The sequence below is a fragment of the Anolis sagrei genome, chromosome 1, assembly GCF_037176765.1.
Source record: "Anolis sagrei isolate rAnoSag1 chromosome 1, rAnoSag1.mat, whole genome shotgun sequence".
NCBI classification, from domain to species: Eukaryota; Metazoa; Chordata; class Lepidosauria; order Squamata; family Dactyloidae; genus Anolis; species Anolis sagrei.
This window is the reverse complement of record NC_090021.1, coordinates 11,313,844-11,321,609: the sequence shown is the minus strand read 5'-3', so window position 1 is coordinate 11,321,609 and position 7,766 is coordinate 11,313,844. Positions and strand designations below refer to the sequence as shown.

The following is a 7,766-nucleotide window of genomic DNA, read 5'->3' as shown; positions in this document are numbered from 1 at the left end:
TTCTAGATACAAAATCCACATCAGATGAACATTCAGGGCAAGGCTACGGGGAGGTCACTTCATATGTGGAGAATGCTGATGCTTGGAATCCTTTTATTAATTTAGAGTTACGCTATTCTATTAATTTAGAGTTTCACAATTGATGTCCAGTTTTCTCACCAGTAAAAAAATGATGAGGAAATACAACACCACGTGGTGGATGAGAGGTCCTTACATACAACTGAGGGCCGTTCCAGACCGGTGGCAGGGGAGGGGGGAGACAAACAATTCCCCCAGTAAAAAGGAATGAATTTGGAATAAGCTTGGCCTTTCTGAAAGGTCTGGATCGAATTGGGCATTGGGCTTGTGGAGACCCGCTTCTGGGTAGTCCCACGACTACCTGGAAGTGAGTACCCATTTGCCATTCTGAACCCTCCTGGAGCCCAAAGGTCCGGGATGGCATCCAACCCTTACCCCCAATTACCCCTTAAAAACTAAAAAGAATTTTCCTGGATGCCATTATCTTCCTCCTGGTGACAGGAAATGATCTGGCAGGAGAACACGTCATTTCCTCTCCCCACCCCCCCAAAAATCTTCTGGCACATTATTTCCTCACACTAGGAGAGCACGAGGAGAAAGATTATGGTGGACAGGTGAAAGGGTTAAAAGAACTTAGAAGTGTTCAAAATGCTGAAATGCAAACCTAAAGAGAGGCTTGTCCTTCTCCTCTGGCCTGCAGACAACCAAAAGCCAAGAGGAGATAATGTATCTAGAAGACACAAGATGCTCTATAGTCAAGTACGCCCAGGAAGTACCCAGGGTAGGTTAACACCCAAAATGCTTATCTGTAACAATGTGTGTGTTTCTGTAGTTTGTAGAGGGTTATCAGTTAGAGACACTGAAGTGGCAAAATATGAGAAAAAACATGTTTTTGAATGGTTGATCCGATAAGAGAGGTGTGTGCCCATGACACAGCGAAAAGACATGTATATAAGGTGACTGAAAGATCCAAATGTCAGAGACAGCCTTCTTTGAAGACACTGGTCTTGGCTGTTTCTCCCTGTGTGGCCACACTTGAATAAAGATTTTGCTTCACCTACGGAGACTGCTTGCTTTCTGTCACCAGCCTTGGGGCGCCTAAACTAAAGGGGTACCCTACACAGGTAAGGATTTTAACTTTTAAGGGGTTATTGGGGGGAGGGGGTGTTCAGGGTGCCTGGTGCCTGGGTGCCATCTTGACTGTAGCTATCCTCCCCAGGAAAAGCCCTGGTTTTGGGTGGCTTGTGGGGACTAAAACCCAGAGCAAAGTGAATGTTTAAATCTTGCTTCAGCATGAGTTTTCCTCTTGTGTGGAAGTGCCTTGAGTAGACCGATCAATGCATGGGTGCCATTTCTAGGAAGGAGGTCAGTTCACAAACATGAAATTGGCAGGCATTGAATGAAGCAGAGGTTCTTTCCCTTATCATAGGCAAGGCAAAACAATAATACCCTAGGGAAAATGAAGGGGTCTTGGATATATCCGACTGGATTATCTTTGATGAATGCAAGGGGATGTCTCTGAGGAGGAGACCAATTTAGAACTACACAATCCTTAATCAGTACTGCAGATAATCCCAGGAACAGGACACTTGTTGTTGCGCATTACATGGGTAGGCAGCCTCTCCCCTCCCGGCATCCTTGTTGCTTTGGCACTATAAGAGGGTTTCGCGAGACCAGTCGCTCTCGTTGCAACAGTGTAGTAACAATGAGGTGTGGACCATATTTTAGTTTTTAGGGAACACTGGTGGTCCATGGAGCACAGGATATTAACCACTTACCTAATCAATAGGAAAAACGTGTTGAAGGTAAGAGCTGTTGGACAGTGGACTGTGCAACTCCGGAGTGTGATGCTATCATCTTCTTTGGAAGCTCACCAAGGACAGAAAGGCATATTTCAATTCCTGTGACTTTTAGAAACTTGATGTTGTTCATGTAACAATAGAGATGTGCTATTCAAATCAGTTTATCAGTTTTAACCTGGCATGGACACAGAAAAAAGCAGAATCATAAATATGACAAATAGGAGGAAAATATATTAGAACAATAAAACCTTTCTAATCCAGTATAATAAACTATACAATCTGGTTATATCAATTTATGATGCTTGAATCTTTCTGGGAACACCATGGAATATTGAGGACTAAGATGTCTGGTGATCCTGCCAAAATATGTTGGACATCCGGAATATTAATGTACAAAACTTCCCTTTAAGTGATATATAAATAGTCATGCATTCAGGCTTTAGGATGACACAGGAGCTTCATAGCATTCTATCTTGGTCTTGGTGTCCGGTTTTGATTTTATATCCCAGTCAATCTAAAGTCATGCAGCTTGGAAACCTTCCTGTTGCTCTCCTTGTCTTGATGGTGTTGGTTTCTCCAGGTAAGCATATTTCAAAATTAAAAGCAGAATTTTGAAGACAAACTCCTAGAAATACAACAAAGAGGTACAGGAGACCCAACAGATTTTGGGATATTGTCAAAGTGGCTCCCAGGTCATACCTAGCCTCCAAATGTTGCTTCTCTTCTAGCCCATTACTATATGATTCCTGAGTCAGGATACTCTTGATAGTAGACTCATTGAATCATTTCCGAAATGACGAATTAGCATTTGTGTAATTAATACCACAGGTTTTCTCTAATTATGGTCTGCATCTGACAAAAAATAAAATTACATCACAAAATGCCATAATGCATTGGTACTCCAGAAAGAAAACAATGTGGCATGATCCCCTGTTTAGGAGATCCAGAATACTGGGAAGAAACAGGCAGAATAGCACTCAAATCCAGCAACATGAAATGGAAGTAGTGGAATCCATCTGTCCCCACCACTGACTGGTGCTGTTGGAAAATCCCTTGAACATATATTCGTTTCCAATTCTATTTCTCCACCTGTTAGGTTTTCTGGGGCTTGAAGGCCAAAACATCTGAGGACCCACAGGTTGAGAACCACTGGCCTAGATCCCTCGGTGTAGTGTTTTGATTTAAATTGACCAGAATCCTTGGATCTGGTTTTGAGTGAAACCACCATATCAATGGGATTTAATTACGTGTTGATGTACCATTCAAGAATTAATTCAGTGGTCTACTCTGGTTGTGACTGACCAACAGGATTCATTAGGATTCAGGCCATTGTAATTTAACCATTTTAATATTAGAAACTCTGTTTGTAGGTAAAAATTGTTATTATAGTTGGATGTACCTGGTATTTCATTCCACAGAAGACATAAGACACAACTCATGAGTATGAAGTCCTATAATCCATAAGGAAGGGAAACCCTAACTCAGTCATTTCCTCTCTTTAGGACACATCTGTAATGGATTTATGAGTGATAAGGAGTGTGGAGAAAAAGGTGGAAAATGTGTTAAAATAGATCAATGTGCCCTACCTCTCATGCGATGTAGTTTCACCACTGATTGTTGTTTGAAAGTATTGCCCAACCGGGACCCGGTGAGATTCTTTTTATTCAACCAGACTTGTAAAGCAGAACCGTTTAAAAAACATGCCAGTATACTGTATAGTGTTAGCATTCTTTTAAGTTGTTCCTACTTGTTTCAATAAATGTAGGTTTCATTGTATTCATTTTTGTTGTTTTGTTTTATAAAATTGTGTTGTATTGCTTTAGACAGTGACTGTGAGTTAGTATGAGACCTTGACATTTCATGAGAATATCCATTATTTTTCTGCAGAGTAAATGGTTCCAATGATAAAGAAATATTACATGGATAAAGAAATCCTGTTCTACCAATGGTTTGACTGTGAATCCATTGCACCTTCTCCTTCACAATAATATAATTTTCTCCAAGATTTGTTGCCATGGCGTGGATATCCTGCTTCAAGGACAGAGACAATCATTATTGTATATCTGCTTTACACGCAAAAACCGTGATAATCTGAATAAAGGCATTCAAATTTAATTCTGTATCTTTGTTTCTGGGAAAGAGTTTCTCTCATAGAATCATGTAGTTGGGAGAGACCTCGTGGGCCATCAAGTCCAACTTCCTGCCAAGAAGTAGGAAAATTGCATTCAAAGCACCCCTGACAGATGGCCATCCAGCCTCTGTTTAAAAGCTTCCAAAGAAGGAGCCTCCATCACACTCTGGGACAGAGAGGAGAAGAAGAACTTTATTTTTCTGTCCTGCCTCCATCTCCCCAAGGGGACTTGGGGGCCGCTTACATGGGGCCAAGCCCAGACAGCATACAATTAAAAGCAAAACAACATCAAGTTGCAAATTAAAATAGCGCACAACAGCATAATCGTAATAAACAAGCATCAAGGCAAGAGCAGGCCAATTTTGGAGGGGAAAGGAAGCCAACATATGGGCTGATTAAAGGGTAAATAATTCAGGAAGGTGGATAGAAAACATTAAAGGCAAAAGAGATATCATGGAAACAGAGCCATTTAACAGGATCAGGATCAGTTTAGTTTAACTTACATAAATGAATAATGGTGTAATATAGGAATTCAGAACAAATAATTTCTCATAGGAGTCATCAGTTGAAAGCACAACGAAACATCCACGTCTTTAATTCCTTGTGGAATATAGATAGGGAGGGTGCCAGTCTAATCTCCCTTGGGAGGGAATTTCAGAGACAGGGGGCCACCACTGAGAATGCCCTCTCTCTCGTCCCCACCAACCACACCTGAGATGGGGGCGGGGTTGAGAGAAGAGAATCCCCACAAGATCTTAAGGACCACAAGGGTTCATAGGGGAGGAGGTGGTCATACAGATAGGCAGGCCCTGAACCATTTAGGGTTTTGTAGGTTTATCAAGTGCACCTTGAATTGGGACCGGAAACTCATTGGCAGCCAGTGGAGCTGTTTAAAAAGGAGGGTTGATTGCTCCCTGTAACTAGCTCCAGTTAGCAATCTGGCCGCTGACCTTTGCACCAGCTGTAGTTTCCGAACTATCTGTTGCGATCCAGAGCAGGGAACGAGGCCCTAAGATAACTATCCACCACACTTGACTGTGAAAAACAATCCTTTTTTATTGAAGAAAAATGATTACAAAATAAAGGGAAAATGCAAGTCAAAAGCCACAGCAAAATCAGCAAACATGAATTTAAATGGACAAAGCAAAACACAAAGCCACACTGAAATACTGGAACCTGTTAGCAATCCACTAACCGTACTTGATATCCTAGAAATCTTTCAATACCATGGCCAGGGAAACCGGGAGAACTGCCAAGGTCTTCATCAATTCTGAAACGATGCCTGAACTGAGAAAGTCAGCCCGGCGGAAGGCAATTAAAGCCCAAGAATTGGTGAACCGCCCTTCTGCTTTGAAGCCAATGTTTTTAATTCTTTAATTCGAGAAGACCTTCGCAAGCTGAGTGATTTATTTCTGTCTTGCCAGATCTGGCCCCTTATGTTGTCATTAAAGTTACCAGGTGCAGAAGGGAGTGAAAGGTCATGGCTTCCCTCTGTAACATTCTCATGAACACTGGTACTTTCATTTTCCAAATCTACAGATGTTCCTTCCTCACTAATTTCAGGAACATTGGCATTTTCCAAACCTACAGCAGTTTCTTCCTCACTTATTTCAGGAGCACTGGCATCAAGAGGTACATTTTCATTAGCATCAGTAAATATATTTTCATTAGCATCAGGAGGAACAAACAGAGAATCAGGTTCAAGTTCAAACTCAGGCTGAACCCCAACACTATCTTCAAGGGCAGCCTGATGTAGAGTGCCTTACAATAGTCCAATTTTGAGGAAACTAAAGCCTAGACTACCATGGTCAATTCAGACTTCTCAAAGTACGGTCGCAGCTGGCGCACAAGTTGTTCTCCCTACATTATCTTTTTAAAACCCTCCTGCTTAGATACATCCTACCTCTGTTCATGCCCAGTGTTTATTTTTAAATTTTAAATTTATTACTTCTGGCCCGGCCATAAGGTTTTTATTTCTCTGTGTTATTGTTTATATGTGAGTTATATTAATTATACTGTTTTATTTGGTTGCTGTTTTGTTTTTACTGATGTGTTGTTGGGCATGGCCTCATGTAAGCCGCCCCGAGTCCCCTTGGGGAGATGGTGACGGGGTATAAATAAAGTTTTATTTATTTACTAGCCGTCCCCTGCCATGCGTTGCTGTGGCCCACATGGGGGTTATGTGTGGGAGGTTTGGCCCAATTCTATCATTGGTGGGGTTCAGAATGCTCTGTGTTTGTAGATGAACTATTAATCCCAGCAACTACAATTCCCCCTCCCCACTTCCCATGTATAAACTAGGGTTGTTAACATGATGGGGACACGGGTGGGGGGAATAACAGGAAATCAGGGGTCAGTTTGAGATTTCCTGTTCCTCTCCCTGGATGAGAAACTGTATTCCTATAAGGAACCCTAACACCAAGGATTTTTTTTTAATTTGAGTCACCTTGATATGGAGTGGGGGCAAGCTGTTCCAGTAGCATGCAGGGGGCATGGGGTGTTCCTCTTCTTTCCAGAACATCTAGTTAGTTATATCTGGAGCCAATGCAAGCAGTTTACTTTCATGGCAGAGAGCACCCAGCAATCCAAGGGCCATATCAGGACACTTAAGGTCATTAAGGAACTTGAGTTTTTCTTAGACACAGCCTAGCAGACCATTCTAGATACACAACCCACACCTGATTAACATTCAGGGCAAGGCTACAGGGAGGTCACTTCATATGTGGAGAATGCTGATGCTTGGAAAAATGTGACATTTAGAAAGAGAAAGAAGACCAGTCATTATTTTAGAGTTACACGATTGTTGTCCAGTTTTCTCACCAGTTAAAAATGATAAGGAAATACAACACCATGTGGTGGATGAGAGGTCCTTACATACAACTGAGGGCCCATCCAGAAGGGCCCAAAACACTGGTCCTGTCTGGGTTTATACCGGGGGGGGGGGGGGGGCGACGGGGGCGACAAACAACTCCCCTGGTAAAAATGAATGAATTTGGAATAATCTTGGCTTTTCCGAATTAATTAAATATCTCATTTAATCCAGGCCTTCCTGAAAGGTCTGGGTCTAATTGGGCATTGGGCTTCTGGAGACTCGCTTCTGGGTAGTCCCACGACTACCTGGAAGTGAGTACCCATTTGCCATCCTGAACCCTCCTGGAGTGCAAAGGTCAAGGATGGCATCCAACCCCTACCCCCTATTACCCCTTAAAAATTAAAAAGAACTTTCCCAGATGCCATTATCTTTCTCCTGATGAGAGGAAATGATGTGCCAGGAGATCATATCATTTCCTCCCCCCCCCCCCCCACCACCACCCGCCTTCTTCTGGCACATTATTTCCTCACATTAGAAGAGCATGAGGAGAAAGATTATGGTGGACAGATAAGGATTTAAATTTTAAGGGGTTATTGGGGGGGGGGGGTCAGTGTGTCTGGGTGCCATCTAGATTGTTATTGTGATGGCAAGTAGCCACCCTCCCCAGGAAAAGCCCTGGTTTTGGGTGGCTTGTGGGGACTAAAACACACACCAAAGTGAGTTTTTTAAACTTGCTTCAGCATGAGTTTTCCTCTTGTGCGGAAGCACCTTGAGTGGACTGTTCTTGTTCAATGCATGGGGGCCATTTCTGGGGAGGAGAATAGTTCACAAACATGAAATTGGCAGGCACAGAATGAAGCAGGGTTCCTTCCCCTATCATAGACGAGGCAAAACAAGAATTCTCTGGGGAAAATGAAGCGGTCTTGGATATATCCAACTGGATTATCCTTGATGAATGCAAGGGGGATTCTCTGAGGAGGCCAATTTAGAGCTACACAATCCA

General features: G+C 42.6%; 1 long non-coding RNA gene across 1 annotated transcript; it reads left to right on the top strand.

Moving 5' to 3' along the window:
* Nucleotides 1–1,019: 1,019 nt before the first annotated feature.
* Nucleotides 1,020–3,907, top strand: LOC137095871 (uncharacterized). Its single transcript, XR_010909021.1, has 3 exons — nucleotides 1,020–1,142; nucleotides 3,323–3,468; nucleotides 3,708–3,907. It is a non-coding gene; the product is annotated as an uncharacterized lncRNA (long non-coding RNA).
* The last annotated feature ends 3,859 nt before the right edge of the window (nucleotides 3,908–7,766 follow it).